Genomic DNA, 20,103 nt, shown 5'->3' on the forward strand with positions numbered 1-20,103 from the left:
TAGGTGACCAATATCCAGTCTATGTGAGAAATTCGGCACATCAATCGAAAAGGACCAACAGAATAACAATAACGAAAGGATCAGAACATGAGTTGTCACAGACGAGGACACCTAAATGACCAGTAATCATTCAAAAAGATGATTAACTTCACTAGTAACTAGGAAGAAAATGAAACAACTATGAGAAATAATTTCTTACTTGTCATAGTGGCAGAAATTTTAAAATCTGATGCCACTAAATGGTGACAAGGACTCCAAGCAATAGCAGTCACTATGCATAGTGTAGCCCCTTTGGAGGTCAATTTGCCGTGTTTAGTAAGGTTGAAGATTCACTTGCTGAGTGACTCGGCAGTTCCACTCCTTCAAAGACACCCTGGGATATCTTGCCAGCATATTAAGAAGACAGAGCCAAGTAGTTTACAGTAGCAGACGGATACTCAGAAACAATCTCTGTGTCCACCAACAGAAAAGTGGTTTTATTCATGGTGGTATATTCATGCAATGAAATATACAGCCCCCCAAATTAATAAACTAGAGTTAAATATGCTCATGAAATAATTGCATAAGCATGTTGGTGCTCAAGAAAGCAGGTTGCAGAAGAATATATAAAAATTAAAAACATATAACATGAAACTGTATAAAGATTTTAAAATGAGATGAGAAAGCATAAAAGTTAAAAATGGAAAGGCCCACCCTGAATTCAGGACAATGGTTGCCTTTGAAAGTGAAGCAGAGGATGAATTTGGAGTGGGCAGACAGAGGGCTGTCAATATGCTAGGTTAGTAATATTTCATTTCTTAAGCTAGCTACACGGCTACTTGTATTACTCTTATTTCATCTTCTATGTCTCAAATACTATAAAACAGTTTTTCTTAAACATAAAAGATTGTCTGGCAGCCACTGAGTCGAGTCAGTGATCACCTGAGTGTCAAATGTTGGGGCTCCTGTTTAGAAGAGGCGGGAAGAGGTTACGGTCTCTGCTGCTCTGCCTTCTCTCACTCTCCATTTCCTATTCCAGACCAGTAGTAGGAAAATGAAGAGCATTGCAAGAATCTTATACCAATGGAATATTACTGAGCAATAAAAGAGAATAAAATCATGGCATTTGCAGGTAAATGGATGGAGTTAGAGAAGATAGTGCTAAGTGAAGTTACCCAATCCCCAAAAACCAAAGGCCGAATGTTTTCTTTAATATAAGGAAGCTGACTCATAGTGGGATAGGGAGGGGGAGCATGGGAGGAATAGACAAACTCTAGATAGGGCAGAGGGGTTGGAGGGGAAGGGAAGGGAAGCATGGGGTAATTAATGATGGTGGAATGTGATGGTCATTACTATCCAAAGTACAGGTATGAAGACACGAATTGGTGTGAATATATAATGTATACAACCAGAGATATGAAAAATTGTGCTCTATCTATGTAATAAGAATTATAATGCATTCTGCTGCCATATACAAATAAAAAATACATAAAAAATAAAATACATAAGAAAAAAAAGAATCTTCCTCTTCTTTTCTGAGATCCAGAAACTTCATGTTTCTGTCCTAGAGTTTACTCTTCCTCCTGGTTTGCATAGACTACAACTGGGTCAGTCCAGTTCCTTTTCAGAGTTAATCCTTCTAGTACATTCTGGTATCTAGTCTTTTATGATTGCCAAGCCCTTTTGATTAAATGCTTTCTAGTGTCCCTTTTATTAACATGCTCTTGTGCACAAATTCTCTCACAAATAAAATGTGACTGACAGGCAGCTAATATCCCCTTTCTCGGAAACAAGGGTCTTCTAGACAGATAATAAATAAGAATCAAAGATCTTGATGTGTGGTGCCTCCCAGGTGGCTTATAGAATATCTCTGGAAATCTATTTGGTCTTATCCAAAAGGACAGTGGGAAAGGAGGGAAGTATTTTTCATTCAAGTTAATAAACCATCTTGGAATTGATTATGCTCTTACATACACCCATGTCAACAGAAAATATCATTTTGGTTGTGGATGTTGTCACTTAATTTTTTGCTGCAGTGAGCTTTGCCAAGATATCTTAGGATGGTGGATAGAATAAATCTGAGTACAGAATATTATTTTAAAAGCTTATTTTTCAGTGATGCTCTTACCAGCATCCTACATATCAGACTCATTAATTTGTGAAGAAGGAGCAGGGGTGAGGAATGTGAATTTGTTTCCTCAAATTTAGCAGGATCCAACCTAGAAAACTTTCCCCCAAACTGAAAGCATGCTTTTGCTCCTCAGAATATCCATACTTAATAAAAGTCACTAACTTGGCCATTGTGATAAAAAAGATGCTTTCTCAGGAATGATTTTCATTATTGTGGATTTGTTGTTTATTTCATCAATTGTTGATCATTGAAATCTGGTTCCTTTACCTAAATTGAATTTGGGTGCTGAAGAATGCAAAGATTTTTAATAATATTCTTAAAACAAAATGTCTCCTGAAATGGTCATAGAAGGAGGGTATTACCTGGATACAGTAGCATGTGGGTCAAGGGAGAAGGTACACAGGAGTCCTCCTCTGGGTTCCCCAGACATGCTCCTCTATAAAAGTGGCACTAGGATGGGACATGGGTGAGAAGGTTTGCTTCTGGAGTCCTGTTCATTGTGCATAAAAAATATATCAGGCACAATTTAAAGACTTTGTCTGGTAATCAAAATCCTGTGATGCTGGAATGATGAATTCTATCACCTGTTATCAATATTTTAACAGGATCCAAACACTCTAGCAAGCTGTATGACAGAATTTCTTTGGTAAACAGTTTTCACCTTGCAGTCGTCTGAAACAGAATTGTCTGTAGTGTTGTTTACTACCTAAAAGCATATGTATTTTTCTGGGTCACTTGCATTTGCTTATTTAGCAAAGACAGGGTGAAAAGATCCTTGTTAGAGTCTAAAATGTAGTCTGTAAAGATGAATGTGTCCATCTTGTTCGTGCTCTGTATTATGATGTGAAACACTGCCTGCCGATAAATAGATGTTCATTAACCCCTAAAAGAAAGAATTATGGAATGAACAGATGAAAGACTGAATGCGGAATATTAACTATTATCTTCTTCGTATTCATTTGCCTAAAATTTCAGAATACCTTTTTTTTTTTTCTATAACTGGGGCTCCTGGGAGATATGAAGAGCATTTGGAAGTGTCTAGAAAATAGAAAGGAAGGGAGCTGTGGGGAGCACAGGCAGGTCAGGGCCTCTAATCATCTCCCGTTTTATATACACGAGATTAAAGATTCCCTCTGAGTTTTGATTAAGGATGCACAGTTACAAGATTAAATACTGGTGAGTCAAATTAGAAAAGGTTTTACTCCAATCTCGGGATTCATCAAAACTCCTGCCTGCCAGTCCTCCCTCACATTAAGCTGTCTTTACAACATGGGATTAGAGCAAAACCGGCGAGGACTTCGTGTCCCCAGGCGCTCTGTTACCTTTTCTATACAGCTGTCCTCATTCAGATCACAAACGATTCTCTTGTCAAGAAGCAAAGCTCATTTCCCCTGGATATTTCTGTTTATATCCGTGACAGAATTCATTCCGGTGCCACTACACGTATTTATTTATTTTGGCGACCTGCGGGGTCTTATATCAGGTATGACATGCTCTCTTGTCTTATGCATTGTCACGAAACATATTAAAACTTAGTGCACTTGTCTATTTTAGCAAGCACCTCCTCACTCATTCCACTAATTATGCAAACACTCCCACGGGACTCACTATAAACATGTCCTTCCCCTTTTGGAGAAGCCTGCAACTCTCTCTCCTTGGAAGCCACACCAAAGGGATGTGGGCAGAACGCACAATTAATAACTCAACTGAGGAGAGGTTAATATGGTCATCAGGCACCTGAGAAATAAAACTGTCATTGCTTTATTAAAAGCTGTAATTCAGGCATAAGCTTGCATGGTAACAATAAGGCAATTTTAAAAACATAAAGACAGGACAGGGACGGGGGACACTGATCTTAATTCTACATTGAATGTTAGATTCTGCAAGTACATTTTCTTGATTGATAAAGAATGAGATCCATTGCCCTTTAACTGTGTTGTATGTTGCAAGAGAATGTGAAAGTCCAAGGACACGCTATAGAGGCTTTGTCCTTGAGGTTCAATAGCCTGCCTAGTAGTTCCTAATATCCTTGAATTGGGGATATTTTTTGTGGCTCCATATTTTTAGGAGGGATAGGATCCAGTTTACTCACTTAGGATGATTACTGCCCCTTTACAAGAGGCAGCTAGCCAGTTGAGAAACTCATTTAAAAAGGTCTATATTATATTCTTTCTTGCCTCCTTTTGTACGAAAGAAGATTCAGAAAAATGTAAAGAACTAGAGTCTGGATTATCTTTCTGTGATTTTTTTCCTCTTAAATGTAAGAGAAAGAACTCACACTCTCATAACATGGTAGAAGTCAGATGTAAAGACAGTGAGATCCTCTACAGTGTAACATGGACTCTTTAAGGAACTTGGGACAAGGGTGAGCCTTAGAGTCCATACACAGAGCCCACACTGGCTACTGATGGTTGGTGAAAGGGTAGATGCCTTGGGTTCCCTGGGAGATATGAGTGTATGTCAGTGAGATCCAATCTTTATTCAGAACCTACTGGATCATGATGGGAGGAGCCCTGAAAAACTAAAGAGGTGCACTTCCAAACCCTGGAATGTGCTTTTACCTGAAAAAGAAGAAGTAAGAGACCTTTGGAGAAGAAGATTGGTGGAGAAGCCCTTTAGGGTCAAGTAGAAAACCATAGGCTTTATCCTTCATACCAAGGAATCAATGGTGAATTTTGGATAATTGGAGAGTCTAAGGAGTATGAGTTTATAAAGTAACTTGAAAGAGTTCTGGGAAGGACGCCAATTCAGAAAATTTTTTTCCCATAATTTGTACCTGAGAGCATGAAGTGAGCTGAAGTCAATGGGGGGTAGAAATAGTGAAAATTTAAATTTTCTTTCTCTATTATACTCAACTATGCCTCGTCAGGTGTCCCTTCCTTATCCCTGGATGAAATCTGGGGAAAATCCCATAGATTTCTGGTTCTTTTTGCTCATTACAAAAGCCCCATTCTGTGAAGACCCACTGTCCAGTACTCAACAATCTAGTCCATTCTGAACAAACACTTATCCAGCTCTTAGTTTCTCTCCTTCCTTCAGCTTGAGTCTGACCTGGGGTCTAGGGATGAGGTGTGGCTTTTCCTTATGGTATTCCTTTCTCTTCCTCTTTCCTCCTGCTATAGCTCCTCCAGGTTTGGGGCATGAGGAAGAAGGGCTTATAGGAAAAGGGAAAGCTCATTTTATTTTTAGGTTTCTCTTGACTCGTGATGATCCACATGGTGGTCTTCCAAATTCTGGCTCATTTGTCGGCTGCTGTGTGATATTTTTGTGCACCAAGTGCATCCTGCAGGTGGCCTCTTCCAGTCTTCCTTCCGTTGTCCTCCACTCTGTGATACCCAGCATAGCCCATGGCATCCCATCAAGATGCCTCAAGCCTGGCTACCTCTATTGCTCACCGAAACCACAGGGAACGCATAGGTCCTTGGCCTTCTGAACTCTGGCTCCATCTGTGGCTCCGTCCTTCCTTGCCATTCATATGCCCATCCTCTCCGTTCTCCAGGGGGAGCTAGGCATCAGCTTTTACATTCACATAAGCTCCTAAACCCTAGTTCATCCATGTCTGCTCTCCAGAGAACACTTCCACCATTACTGGAATGGTTAGTTCTTAGAACTTCTCCAAGGAACTCAGAATTTCTTAGCTTAGCCAACTTTCAACTGGGGAGTGAAATACTGCTATGGACTGAACTACTGCTATGGACTGAACGGCATTCCCACCCCCCAATATTCATATGTTGACATCCTAACCCTTAGTAGTTCAGAATGTGACTATGTTGAGAAAGAGGGTCTTGAAGTAGATGATTAAGTTAAAATGAGTCCATTGGGGTGAGCCCTAATGAAATATGACTGGTACCTTAATAGGAAATCGAGATTAGGGCACGTAAGTATGAAAAAAAAGCACAGGAAGACACAGGAAGAAGGGGCCCTCTGCCAGTCAAGGAGACAGGTCTCCGAAGAAATCAATCCTGATGATACTTTAATTTTGGATTTCTAAGCTCTAGAATTGTGAAAAAAAACTCTTTTATGTAAGCCACCCAGTCTGCAGTAGTTTGCTATAGCAATCCTAGCAAGCTGATACAGACACTCATTTACATCTGGTATAGGCACCCTCACTTCCACTAGCTGGGAAGTATCTGGCAGTTTCTTGAATATACCCTTTAGAATGCTATTGTACTCAGCTTTGGAGCTTCACCTGAAAATCGGAGACTGCAAAGACTTTCTATTTCAGATCTTCTTTAGAAAGCTGAATAAAGATGGCGGATCAGACAGCTGTGATGCACCATGCCACGTTTCCAGCTTCCCTGATTTTGGAACAGCTGCCCCATGCAGCTAGCTGCCTGGGTCCTTTACCAAGCTCGAGCTAGGAATCTCTGAGCTGCTTTTTTGAAAGCTGTAGAATTCGGCTTAGTCTTGTTCAGGTGTGATACAGAGTTTTCGAGTAGTTAGCACCCTCTGAGGCAACCTTCAGTACTGGAGAAAAACATCCACCTCCATTGCCTGGTGTGTGGCAATTCTGAGAAATGCTCTACAAAGTTGCCTAGAGGGTCTCCAGCAAGAGGGAGCCACAGCTGCTCACCGTGTTCATCCAGTTCATGAATGCATTTATTATTGACTTTCTTCCCTTCCTGACTCACTTTTTTCAGTTCTTTATTTCTGTTTTGGGGGATTAACTCCCGATTAAATTATTTGCACCCAGTCCTCATCTCGGGGATTGCTTCTAGGAGAGTCAAGCTAAGACAAATTGTGTGTTGACTGGGGTGACTTTCGGCTGTGAGGTTGAAGCAGTCTTTACTTTTGAGTTTTTCTCGGGTCTGTGTAGGTTGTTGCTTATTGATTTTTCCTTTCGCTTAATCTAAGAACGTATGTGTATGTGATACAAAGCTAAGGGAGACACTGCCCCTACTCTCAAAGTATCTACAAATAGACATTTATAATCCATAGAAATTTATTGTCATAGACAGCACTGCAAGGTTGTCTGAGATTCTTCTGTGACTCGCAGGGTTAGGAAGAAGAAAGGACATGGGCATTATAGAATATGACTTTTTATACAGTTTTGATTTTTTAAAAACATTTTTGTTAGTGAATTATAGTTGTATGTAATTGTGGGATTCATTTTGACATAATCATACATGCATGGGATATAATTAGCTCCATTTCAGTCCCCAGTACTACTTCTTTTCCTCACCTCCTCCCTCCCATGCTCCTCTTCTTCTACTCTCCTGGTCTCCCCGCCCTTCTGATTATTGTTGTTGGTGGTGGTAGGGTTTTTTTTTTTTTTTTTTTTTTTTTGGTATCGGAGATGGAAGTCAGGGGCACTCGACCACTGAGCCACATCCCCAGCCCTATTTTGTATTTTATTTAGAAGCAAGGTCTCACTGAGTTGCTTAGTGCCTCTCTTTTCCTGAGGCTGACTTTGAAGTTGTGATCCTCCTGCCTCATCCTCCCAAGCCGCTGGGATTATAGTCATGCACCACCGCACCCAGCTGTTTATTTATATATTTATTTATTTTGCAAATTCAATTTGTTTATTTTTCAATAATCTCATAAATGTATATATTTCAGTATGTTATTTTTTGGATCAATACATACTCATTATAATTTTTTTTAATTAGCTACACATGACATTACAATGATCTTGGCAATTCATACATTTGAATCATTGGGGTATAATTTCTCATTTTTCTGATTGTACAGATTGCAGAATCACACTGGTCATAGAGTCACCTATATACATACAGCAATCATAATGTCTATTCTATTCTGTCTGTTCATCTAGTTGCTCTCTTCTTCCAACTGACACACTCAGGTTTATGTCAATTTCTATTTCTGATGCAACAGTGGGCAGGGTTTTTCTGTGAGTGTCAGCTGGCCTAAGGGAAGTTTTCTTTATTTGTACTTAGGTGTGTATGTTTCTCTTTCGCATTCCTGTAATTCAAGTTCTTTTCTTTTAAAGAGATGAAACTAAATATGTATTTGAATTTAAGCACAATGTGTATTCCTGTTGATTGTGAGCCTATCTTGAAATTATAATTTGGATGGCATTTGTTTCATGATTTAAAATAATTCAGGATTATTTTATCTGAAAAAGTGAAATCAATGCTTTTTTGATGAATAGAGGCATTACATCTGAATAACAAACAGGTTGTTCTTTGTTTTCATAAATAGCTAGGGAAAATCATAAAACCCTGTTATCTTCTATCATTAAACTCATCCTGGAGATGTGTGGCATCTACTTTAGAAATACTTATGAAAAATAAGTTCATAAATGTAGATTATCTGAAGAGAAATATGAAGTGTGAATATAAAGAGTATGAATAATTTACTTGTTATATACCACCACTAGACAATCTCAGAGGGGAGGAAGGTAAGGAGCATAGCTCCATAGTAATTACCAAGTAGATGAAACTTCAACGAAGACCTTAACCTTCATGTTTATCTCAGGTGAATTTGCAGTTACCACATGGTCAACCTTCTTCTAGTGGCCACAGGAGTGATTTATATAAAGAGGCATGAGTAGTACACACTTTCTGAATGCAATCTTGTGGGGATAGGGAAATACATTCCAAGCAAATCAACAACATTGCTTTAATAGTTACAAAAATAGTGCATGTTATGGCCAGGATATTTGGCAGTCTTGTTAATTTTATGTCTGTATTAACTAAAAAAAAATGTAGACCTCACAAAAATTAGGTTCTTCTTCATTTTTATTTGTCCATTCTTTTCCTAGGGGGGACTAGGTTGATCTTCTTGGGCGATTCCTTTCATTTCTGCAATTCTCTCTCATGAACAAGTTCTGGATCATTAATTTTAGCAGACCACAATTAACTTGCCATTTTAAAAGTAAAGTCCTCGTGGAGCACAGCAAAACAGAATTCTGGGTGCTGATTATAAAATTAATTATTACATTAATAACATCACAGGAGTTTTGTAAAGTCCAGAAAAGAGACACATTTAGTTTCTGTTCCCCAGGTTCAATCACTACTACACCAGTAGGGGTGTTTTTCTTCCCCATCACTTCTGAGGGATGGTCTGTAAGTATGCATGGTTTTCACATACACACACACACACACACACATTCAGTATCCTTCTTATAACATGAATAATTCATTATGTTATTAAATATAATTTTAAGATTTAAAAAATTTTAAATGTATCCTTCCCCCATTTCTCTCAGTGGGAACATTTTATGTAACTTTATTATACTATCAAAGCCAGGAAATTGACATCAGTACAATATGTGTGTAAATGTCATTTTATCACCCCTACAGATTTTTGTAATTGCTGCACAGTCAAAATGCAGAACTCTTCCACCATGGTAAAGACATCACTTCCATGATCCCTTCAGAGTCATCCTTATCACTGACCCCACCTCCCTCACTCCTGGCAAAGGCTAATGTGTTCTTTATCTCTATAATATTGTCATTTGGAGAATGCCATATAAATGCAAGCCTACATTACGTGACTTTTTGAGGTTGGCTTTTCCCCTCCATGTAATTGAGGGCTATCTGAGCTGTTGCATGTATTTATGGTTTAATCCTTTTCAATGCTGAGTGGTAGTTGACAGCATGTAACACAGTTTTAACCATTCACCCATTGAAAGACATTTGAGTAATTTCTACACCTTATCTATTACAAATGAAGCTTATATGAACATCATGTACAGGTTTTTCCTTGTTTTCATTTCTCAGCAATAAGTTCTCAGGAGTGTTATTATTAGGTCATATGGTCAATATATGTTTAGTTTTTTAAAACTGCCAAACCATTTTTTAAAAAAATTTAAATTTGTTCTAATTAGTTGTATATGACAGCAGAATGCATTTTGACACATTGAACCCATTTTAAAGAAACTGACCTGTTTAAGAAACTTCTGTTATATGGTAGAAGAAAGGCTGTACCTTTTGTATTCCCACCAGCAAGCTATAAAAGATGCAGCTTCTCTGCATCTTCACCAGCATTTGGTGTTGTCACTTCTCCATTTTGTCTGTTCTGATGGGGTGTTTTGACATCTCATTATAAGTCTTATACATAGTCTTTTTAAAACATTATTTTTAAAATGGCAGTTTCTATCTTCTACCAGCATTTGAGACCTACACAGATGAATTTCTTTCTGTACCACTATAACCAATAACCATTACTACCCAGCGAATGATCTTTTTTCTATAATTCTATTTTCACTGTACTCAATTATGGAGCTATTAACTGGCTATGGAAAACAAATCATTTATATTTTGCTTGTCTTATTTAGTCTCTCATAGGCATGGAGTGAGAGATGGGGAAGATGAGAAGAAGAGAGAAGGAGTGAGAGAGGAGGAGGAGGAGGAGGAGGAGTTGTTCTAATTTAAAATGAATACATCTGCTGCTGCTGCTGCTGCTCAGGGCCCAGGCTATGAAATGATTGTTGTTGACTTTTTGCCTGGTATATATTTTAAAGCACAGACATCATATCAACATAAACCCTCTTCACTGCCTTGCACAGTGGATTCTCATCCTCATTCATCAGAAGCCTGAGGAGTCTGCCTTTGCCCTTCAAGCAGCGGCAGCAGCTTCTTGTCTGCATTTCCTTCACTGCCAACTGGGGAGGGCTTCAGAGAGGAACAAGGCAAATGCAGGATGCAGGAGGAGGTGGCTTTACACGAGTGATTGATGTAGTTACATAAAAAGAGTTTCTCTAAGAGAGCCAAGTGCTATTCCATTTGTGGAAAGACAAGATTGAAGAAGAAAAAGCCCTTCTTAATGTATTAAGCAAGAGCAGGTCGACAGATATATTTGCAAAGCTCCCTTCCTGGGAAGAAGTAAGACTTCCCAAACCTGAAAGTTAATGGCACGGCAGTCAATTTAAAAATGGACATTAGACCTGAAGAAAATGTGATGCCCATTAAGCTGTAAGGGTTGCAAAAGGGGGCACATGATTAGAGTATAAGCTTGCAGGCTGTGACAGCGCACTGTCCTGGGGAGATGGATTCCCTCGCCTGGTGCTGAACTCTACAGCTCGGCTGAGCAGACTCACTTCCTGTTGCTGTCACCACAGACAATCCTCCTGGGATAGGGGTCTTAATGTATGACTTCACCAAGGCTAGATTCGAGACTTAATAACACCACAAATCCCTGTGAGGTGGTCTTTCTAATTGACTCTTAGTAACAGCATTTATTGATGATGAGCTGCATTTTTTAGAAATCAATTGCTAATTAGTGACACAGGAAAGAAAATGATGTAGACAATGCCCAGGTTGCAGGAAAACTGCGTGTGTGTGTGTGTGGTGTGGGTGCATGTGTGTGTGTGCGTGTGTGTAGGTAAAAGCCAGCAGATAAGAAACCAACTAAAAAGGCAAAACTAGATTTGAATGAGAAGCAAGTCAGCTATAGAAAAACTCCTCAGGAAGAAATGCAGGAGGCCTAAAATCTCGTTTCCCTGACAGCATGAGCTGTGAGCCAGTCTAGCTGTCCTTACCTTCTCCATGATAAAAATCTAGTTAGATTAAAAATGAGTGACTTGTGAGAGTCTAAGGGAGATCATTTATTTATCAAAAGTTTTAGTTTATTTCTTTATTTTTATTTTTTTTTGGGGGGGGGTACCAGGGATTGAGCTCAGGGGCACTTGACTACTGAACCACATCCCCAGCCCTTTTTCATATTTTATTTAGAGACAGGGTCTCGCTGAGTTGCCGAGTGCCTTGCTTTTGCTGAGGCTGGCTTTGAACTCGTGATCCTCCTGCCTCAGCCTCCCAAGCCACTGGGATTACAGGTATGCACCACCAGCATGCATGGCAAAAAAAATTAGGTTTTATAGAAAACTGAGCATAGACTCTACATCATAAAATGAAAAGTTGTGCCCCATTTGTGTACAACGAATCAAAATGCATTCTGCTGCCATATGTACCTAATTAGAACAAATAAAAAAAACTGAGCATAAAGTCAGAGTTATACCTTTTCTTTCTGCCTCAGTTTCCCTTACTATTAAATCTTGCATTGTTGTGGTGCACTCAATGATCACATAATTATTAACTTTAAGTCATAATTCATATTTGGGTTCACTTTTTGCTCACTCTTTGTACAATTCAATGGGTTTTGTCAAATGCATGATTAAATGTATTCACCGAACAATATCATACAGAAGAGTTTCAGTGCTCCCCAAATCCACTGTGCTCCAGCCTCTCCTCCCTTCTTCAGTCTAACCAAGTTCCTGGCAAACACTGATCTTTTTAACAGTCTCTGTAGTTTTGCCTTTTTTCAGAATGTCACATAGTTGCAATATACACAGTATGTAATCTTTTTCAAATGGCTTCTTTCACTTAGCAAAATGCATTTATGTTTTCCTTCATGTAATTTGGTAGCTTGACAGTGAAATTTTTATAGTTGTTTAACTTAGGCAATCATTAGTTATCAGATGCATACCTCATCAGTTACTGCCTGGGCCCAGAGTCACAAAGACAAACAAGGAATTGAAGTTCATGTGAGAAGCAGTGGAAAGAGATGATTGGATGGTGGTAATGATTGAAATGTGGATAGGAAGACATGGACTAGGAGGTGATGACAGTGAGTGACATTAGCTGATGTCCTGAAGAAGCAAATAAGAGGCTCTAGCAGTGTGGAGGAGGAGGCAAGTTTTGACTTGATCCAGCTTCCTATTTTGTAAGCCAGGAAGGAGACAAAAATGTATGAAAAAAAACCCTCCGTCACTGTAGAAATTAATACTTTTGAGGAAAGTAAGAAAATGAGACAGAAGAAAATAAGGAATTATTATTTGTGGTAGTGGTTTTGAATGAATATCTGGTAGGGGCATTTTATTATCCTGTCATAAGACAGAAAACTCTTTCCTGGTGCCTAAAGCAAAATTAATTCCATTCCTCAGAATATCTGAAGTTTAGATGTATCTTTTTTTTTTTTTTTTCTCACCAAGGATCATAGCATTTTACAACTGGAAGAAACTTAATGGAAATTTCACTTAATTTATGTATTTAACAGATGAGCAGACTAATGGTTAAAAAATTAAGTGTTTTTCCAGCTATTTCAGGAACTGAAGTGTGGGGCTGGAAAACAGCTTTCCTAATTCTGACTCGAATGTTCCTAAACATAGTCTTCCTAAACACACACAAAAATAGTGAGCAATATTGCTGCTCAACAGCAAGTTCTAAAACATAGGTCCAGAGCAGAGCATGAAAGGGGGGCTGTGTCTTAGTGGAATGAGAGCCCATCCAGGCATGCCCATATCCCAGATGCTGCTGTGTGAAGGGGCTGTGGATAAAAGGAGAAGATAAGACATTGAGGTGGTGGTGGGGGAGAAAGGACCAGAACCCAAATCAGAAAATAGCAGGTGGAGGAGCAGCGAGAAAGATCTAAAGGGCACGCATGAAACTTGACCTTGCCAAGATTTTGGGTAAAAACCAAAAACAAGCAAATGAGTTCAGGACAGCTTAGCAATCCCAGCCAGCCTGAGGGCATCCAGAAATGACATCAATTCAAGGAAGGGCATGGAATTCCTGCTGTCATCTTCTGAGAAAATCTCAAGTAGCAGGTCGTAATTCTGAGGTCAACACACTCAGATTTTCCCCAATTTGGTTCTTGTTTCTCCAGTATTCCGTGATGCTTTTCTATGCTGTTATAGGATGTTTGGACATTTCGCTTGGATGGTTGCAGGCAAACTGTTTTAGTCAGCTTCTTTGCTGCTGTGACCAAAAGACCTGACAAAAATTTTAAGGAGGAAAAGTCTATTTTGGAGCTTATTTTTTCAGAGGTCTCAGTCCACTGATGGCCTACTCCATTGGTCAGGACCTGAGGGGAGGCAGATCATCAGGGCAGAAGTGTGTGGTGGAGGAAAGCAGCTGGGTACATCACACCAAGAAGCAGAGAGGGAGAGAGCTTTGCTCACCACAGACAAAATGTGTATCCCAAGGGTGGACTCCTAGGGACTCACCTCCTGCACACCCTACTTGCCTATAGTTACCACTCTGTTAATCCCTACAGGGGATTAATGCACTGATTGGGTTAAGGCTCTCATAACCCAGTCATTTCACCTCTAGTCTTTCTTGCATTGTATCACACGTGAGCTTTTGGAGAGCACCTCATATCTAAACCATCACACAAGCTTCTCTGCTTTTCCTGGGCATGATGACTATCCTGTGGGTTGGGGCTCCCGGGAGACTGGTTGTGACTCCAAACAAGGGCTTGACAGGATTAAGATATGTTATTTTGTGCTAGGGATGTAGATCAGTGGTAGGGTGTGTGCTTAACATGAAGTCCTAGGTTTGGAAAAAAATTAATTTTCTTTTTTTTTTCTTTCTGTCTTCTGCTCCTTTTCTCTTTATTCTCTCTTTGCCTTGTAATTGTGGAGTAAGATTATCTAAACTCCTTGAAAATTTCCCAATATGGCTAAAACTCACTCTTTTGTTGACTAACTGGTTTAAATTACTGTCTTAGTCCATTTTGTGTTTCTATAACAAAATACCTGAGGCTAGACACTGTGAAAAGGTCTATTTGGCTCATGAGTTATTTTAGCTGGAAGGTGGAAACAGCATGGTGCTAGTGTCTTGGGAAAGCCACCTTTGGTTGCATCGCGCCTTTGTGAAGGAGAAAGGGAAATGGCCATGTGCAGAAGGGTCCAAGGCATGAGACCTAACCCACTTTAAGAGACAAGCATTAATCCATTCTTGGGGGTGTGGTCCCCATGACCTAACTACCTTCCACCAGGCCCCACCACTTTAAGGTCCCACCATCTCAGCCCCGCCATACTGGGGACCAAGCTTCCCCCACATGAACCTTTGAGGGATAAACTTTGCTAAAAATCTAGCAATTGCTTTGCATCTTTCCTTTTCCCCTTTAGACAGAAGGGTTTCTGTCTACTCTGGAGATGAGGAATGGAGGGGTGTGGGTCATGGTACCAGGGAAAATAAACTTTTTACAAATGAAAAGCTAAAATTTGACCCCATAGTTCTCTCTGTAGGTTTAATGACACACACACACACACACACACACACACACACACACACACAAGGAATGCAGCTTATGGAATTCTCCTTCCCAAAAGCCTGAACTTGGAGGCATACAAGGGAGCAGACATAGGAAGAATAACAGGCTAGTCATTCACAATATCATGCCAGCATATAGACATTATTATCAATTTCTGAGTAAAGAATAACTATTTAAAGCTAAACTTCACATTATTTTTCCAATACTTTGCTGATTCTGATTTTGTCCATAAAGTCAAAGCTTATCAATGGATCTTGTGTTGAATGAATTCACTGACATGGTCAAGGCTTTTAGTTTGAACCTATTAATGGAATCTCCTTTCCTTGACCTTCAACTCCATCTTTCAGATATTTTATATTTGTTAGAGTCTCTGAAGCAGAGGCTGGTGGAGTGGAAAGGCATTAGATTGGAGATAAAGGCAGAGTTTGAAAGGAGTAGGAGTTGATGTAGGCTCCTGATCAACACTGGGAGAGCCTGAAAAATGGTAGCTAGTAAAGACTTGAAGGGTCCTAGAGGGCTTCCTGGAGGAGATGGTATATAAGATAAGTTAGGATGACGAATGGCATAACCTGGTGTCATTCTGTTTAAGAACAACTTCTTAATCCAAGACTGAGAGCCATGGTACTGGTCACAGTGGGCTCTTTTAGAAAGTTAATCAATTAAGATATAGAAGAATGCAACTAGAAATTATAAATAAAGCAATAAAAATGAGTTTATTAGGAGAGTTGGCAGGTACTGCCAATGCCAAGAGTTCAGCACTTTGGAATGTAGGTGAACTGCCTCAGCCTTGGAACCTCCCACCTCGTATGTGTTTAACTTCTAGAGCACCACCTATAGTAACTCAACTAGAGTGATCTTGTCAGTTCAAACTATGAAATTGCAGGTGTTAGGAAGTAGAAGGCTTAGCCTGAGTCAGGGGTTGGCCCCTATAGCTGGGAGGGTCATAATGCAGGAAAGCTACCATGAAATCATTTCACCCATGAGTCAAAACCTTTCATCTTTCATAAAGGAGAATGCATGTGAGCTGTTCAGCTACTGCAAACCATACCTACTCAGAGCCCTGCTTAAGATACCTTGATTCTGTCCCTGCAGGGCCAAATCACAGGTTGCTGGGACTCCCCTCCCTCCCTAGGAGATCATGAAATTTGTATTTCTATATTTAACAAGATTTTTTTTTTGTTCTGGGGATGAAATTCAAGGGCACTCGACCACTGAACCACACCTCTAACCCTATTTTGTATTTTACTTAGAGACAGGGTCTTACTGAGTTGCTTAGCACCTTGCTTTTCCTGAGGCTGGCTTTGAATTTGCAATCCTCCTGCCTTAGCTTCCTGAGCTGCTGGGATTACAGGAATGCGCCACAACGCCCAGCTATATTTAACAAGATTTTAAATGATGCTTAAGCTGCTGGTCAGGAAACCATACTTTTAGAACCACTAATATATGAAGCAATAACTTTGTAAAAATTCTGTAAAAATAAATATTCCTCATGAGAAGTATTAGGAGTGTATGGCATAAGCATTCAGTGGCCACTCAGCTAATATAGCAAAAATAAAATAATATTCATTTCCAGTGGGAAGAGAGTACAGAAGGGGTCTATGCCCTAGGTTACCTTGAATATAGCCATCTCAAGTAAACTTATTCCTTTTGATAAATATGGAATATTATATGAATAATTATATAGAGTTTAATATTTACACTCTTATCAGAGATTTCCTTTCAATGCATTCACAAAGAAATTTTTTAAAAAATCTATCATTAGACCCCAAGTCCCAGTTTTTGTTTAAGGAACACAAGTTACCAGTGAGTGAAGGAAGAGGGAGAGGAAAGTCCTGAGTACAGGTTCCCTGATCGGAATTCCCAGTGGGACAGCTGTGGCAGGGAGGAGCTATAACAGTCAGTGTTCAACCAGAAGTAGGACCAGAAGGAGGGGAAGAGTACATGCAGCACAGATCTCCAGGGCACAGGCCTAAACTGTTATCTACAGGTGGTATTTCTTCTTTCAGGGAAGCTTCAGACAAGCTTTTCAAAGCCTTCTAACTGTTGAAGCCAGACCTACCCAGACTATCCAGGATAATCAACCTTCGGTAAAGTCAACTGAGTAGGGACTTTAATTAAATCTGTAAAATCCTTTGACAGCTGCATCCTGATTAGTGTTTGATTGTGGCTCAGTCCCATTGACACATCAGAAAACCGTTACCAGGGAATGGACTCTACTGAGAAAGAAATTACCAGGAAGGTGCCACAGTGGTTTTGAGGTCAGGAACACAAACCTCTCCACTTTACAATTTTGAGTGTACTCTGTACTTAGGAAGTGTCTCCTAATAGACTTGGAGAGGAAGAGAGGGGGAAAAAAGCCTTTAATAATGGTTTCTGCAAGTGTGTGAAAGCTAGATGTGAGGAGGGAAAGTTGCTTTCAGGAACTGGGGGCTGGCTCACCTTTAAAACGAAAATCAGCTGGCTCCGGCAGAGTGGAATTGCAGCCTTTCCCTGCATGATAATTTGCACTGGTGAATTTATAACTAGCCTGCCAGGGGAGACACTGAAGACAAAGGTTCTGTCTTAGTACATCAGCAGCATAGACTTGGACGGCAGGCAAGGCGGATGAGCCTTAGTGGAAAATTACCTGCCCTTTGGTCTCTGAGTGTGTGATCAGAGTCGGACAGGTAGGTGGGTTGTTTATTTAGCATAGCATAAAAAGATTTTGGGTCTGATGAAGGTTCTGTGGGCTGCTAAAGATCCAGCCTTCATTTAAAAGTCCATGATTGGCAAGGAATCAATCACTTAGGAATGTCAGGTAAACTCCTAAGAACTTGGAGCCTGATTTTATTTCCATCTCAGACAGTCGGATTAATGCAGCAGTCATGGCAGCCAGAGTGGATAATTGTGTGTTCAGTAAGAGTCCACCCTAAGAGGCTGCTATGAGCTGAGTGGTTTACGGATAAATGCTATGATTGAAGGACAGGAGGAAATGCTACTTACATAATGTATGCCTTTCAGAGAAAAACCACCTGCGAAGGGTGGAGTCCATATGAAAACCCCAAATTATAGCACAAGTGAAGGAAAATAATCCAGCAGGTTTGGAGTATTGGAAAATGTACTTCTCTGCCTTCCCTTTCAAAGCCATCTTCTTGGTCCTTTGTAATGTAGCCTCCCAACACCACTGAAATGCTTTATGGGTGCCCAGACGCTTTCTGAAATCTTACCTTCAGGTTTTTGGAGTATAAAGAATCTTTTTCTCCCCAGCTTCCTTCTTTTAAAACATACCGGTCCTATGTATAATTCTCTCATACATCTATTTTCTATGATCTGAATTCTGAGAGATGCTCTGATAATATGGCGCTGTCTCTGGAATTCACCCATTGTTGGTGGGTCATAGAATATAATACTGAGCTCCAGCTTGGTATGGAAATTGAGCTGCCTCCCTGCCATCCCATTTCTTTCCTGAAGAGAAAGGTTATAATGCAGATACTTCCTGGGAAAGAGAACTGATTATTTTGGCTATTTGTGATGTGGTTTGTTGCCCATTCTAGAATAGATAGTTGTTGTTGTAGGTGTATTTTTAATGTTTTTGTTATTGTTCCTGCACACCTGAGTTTCATATCCAGTACATTTATAAACAGGATGTTGCTTACAGGTTTATTTTTCAATACCTAAGAAAATGATACTAAAACCAAGGCTCATAAAGTTATGTGAGTTTCCCAGGATCACACAGTCTTGGGGATTTAGTATGAGCACTTAATTCACAGAAATGAATAGCTCCTTGTGGGCTGCCAGGCAGTGGGATGCATGAAAGGCGATTGCAACAGCTGGGGGCCCTTTCTGTTAAACCTTAAATCACATAAACATGCAATCACTGATCTGTGCCTCAGTAGACTTGCTCTATTGGTCATTACAAAGCGGCATTGCACTAATAGAAAACTAGAATGCACTAATAGAAAACTAGAATGCATTTACTGCAGTATGCAGTGTTCCTTAATTTTATCACCTTTTGAATTTACTAGGTGTTCAGTGTTTAATTGATACGTAGGTCAATAAAATTTCTACCGATGCATGTGATCTTGGATAATTCATTGATGTCTCTGAGTACTGGGGTCTCTTATAAAATGGACAGGCTAAACAAGATTGTCTTTCAACTCTTAAGGTTCTGTGATATCTTTCAGCTCTTTGTGGTTCAAGATGTAACATCCATGGGAAGAAAGACCCACAATAGATGGTTTGGCTCTTCTGGGAAAATACAAAATTAACAATCATTTCAACAGAATTTTTAGCATCCCTAAACAATCAAGTATGCCAAACAGTATTTATGCATGAGCAAAGGCCTGTCTTGTCACTGCGGGCAGTTAAGGTCATTATCTTCAAGTGGTATTAATATCATCACAGAGAGAACTGCTGCTTTTGGTCTTTTCTAAGCGATTTAAATCATCCTAGTGGGGTTTATAATTCTACTTCAAATCACGACTAACAATAAGATAAAGTTCAGAGGCTCCAAAATTACCATAAGAGAGGAGAAAGGAATGTGTAGCAAATCCACAAGTTAATGAGGTGCCTGATGTGGGCATTATTTGCTAAGAAAAACGGTCTCCATGAATGATGCTGATTCTGAACTTCAGTGGAATGAGGAGAGTCCTGCAGCTAATCCCCCAGAGGACCCGCTGGCGAGCCTCACCTGTGCACTGCAGTTTCTCTTCCAGCTGCGGTTGTTTATGTTCTCTGCCCAGCTCTCTCCCCAGGCTCTTCCTAGGTACAGATCTTCCTTATGCTCCCTGTCCTGCAACAACTCTTTTATTGGTATTTGTTTATATTGCTAAGGACTGTGGGAAGTAATATGTGAATTGACAAAAGTTACAAATCTTGGAGAAAGAATCTCAAAATACACTGATATACTTGTCTTTAGAATTTCCTTAACTGTAAACAGGGCTGGTGGCCTTCTTTGCAGACTCCTTCCATGGATGTTACCTATTTTTTTTTTCTTTGTGTGTGTGTGTGTGTGTGTGTATGTTTTTTTTTTTTTTTTTTTTTTTTTTTTTTTT

The 20,103-nt window shown here is 39.7% G+C and overlaps 1 long non-coding RNA gene across 1 annotated transcript in view; it reads left to right on the forward strand.

Moving 5' to 3' along the window:
- Positions 1-17,630: 17,630 nt before the first annotated feature.
- Positions 17,631-20,103, forward strand: part of LOC125616871 — a 20,751-nt gene continuing 18,278 nt past the window's right edge. The window contains exon 1 of the long non-coding RNA XR_007347656.1: positions 17,631-17,736. This is a non-coding gene — a long non-coding RNA (uncharacterized LOC125616871). The remainder of the gene's footprint in view (positions 17,737-20,103) is intronic.

This window comes from Marmota marmota, unplaced genomic scaffold, assembly GCF_001458135.2.
Source record: "Marmota marmota marmota unplaced genomic scaffold, marMar, whole genome shotgun sequence".
In the NCBI taxonomy this organism is placed as follows: domain Eukaryota; kingdom Metazoa; phylum Chordata; class Mammalia; order Rodentia; family Sciuridae; genus Marmota; species Marmota marmota.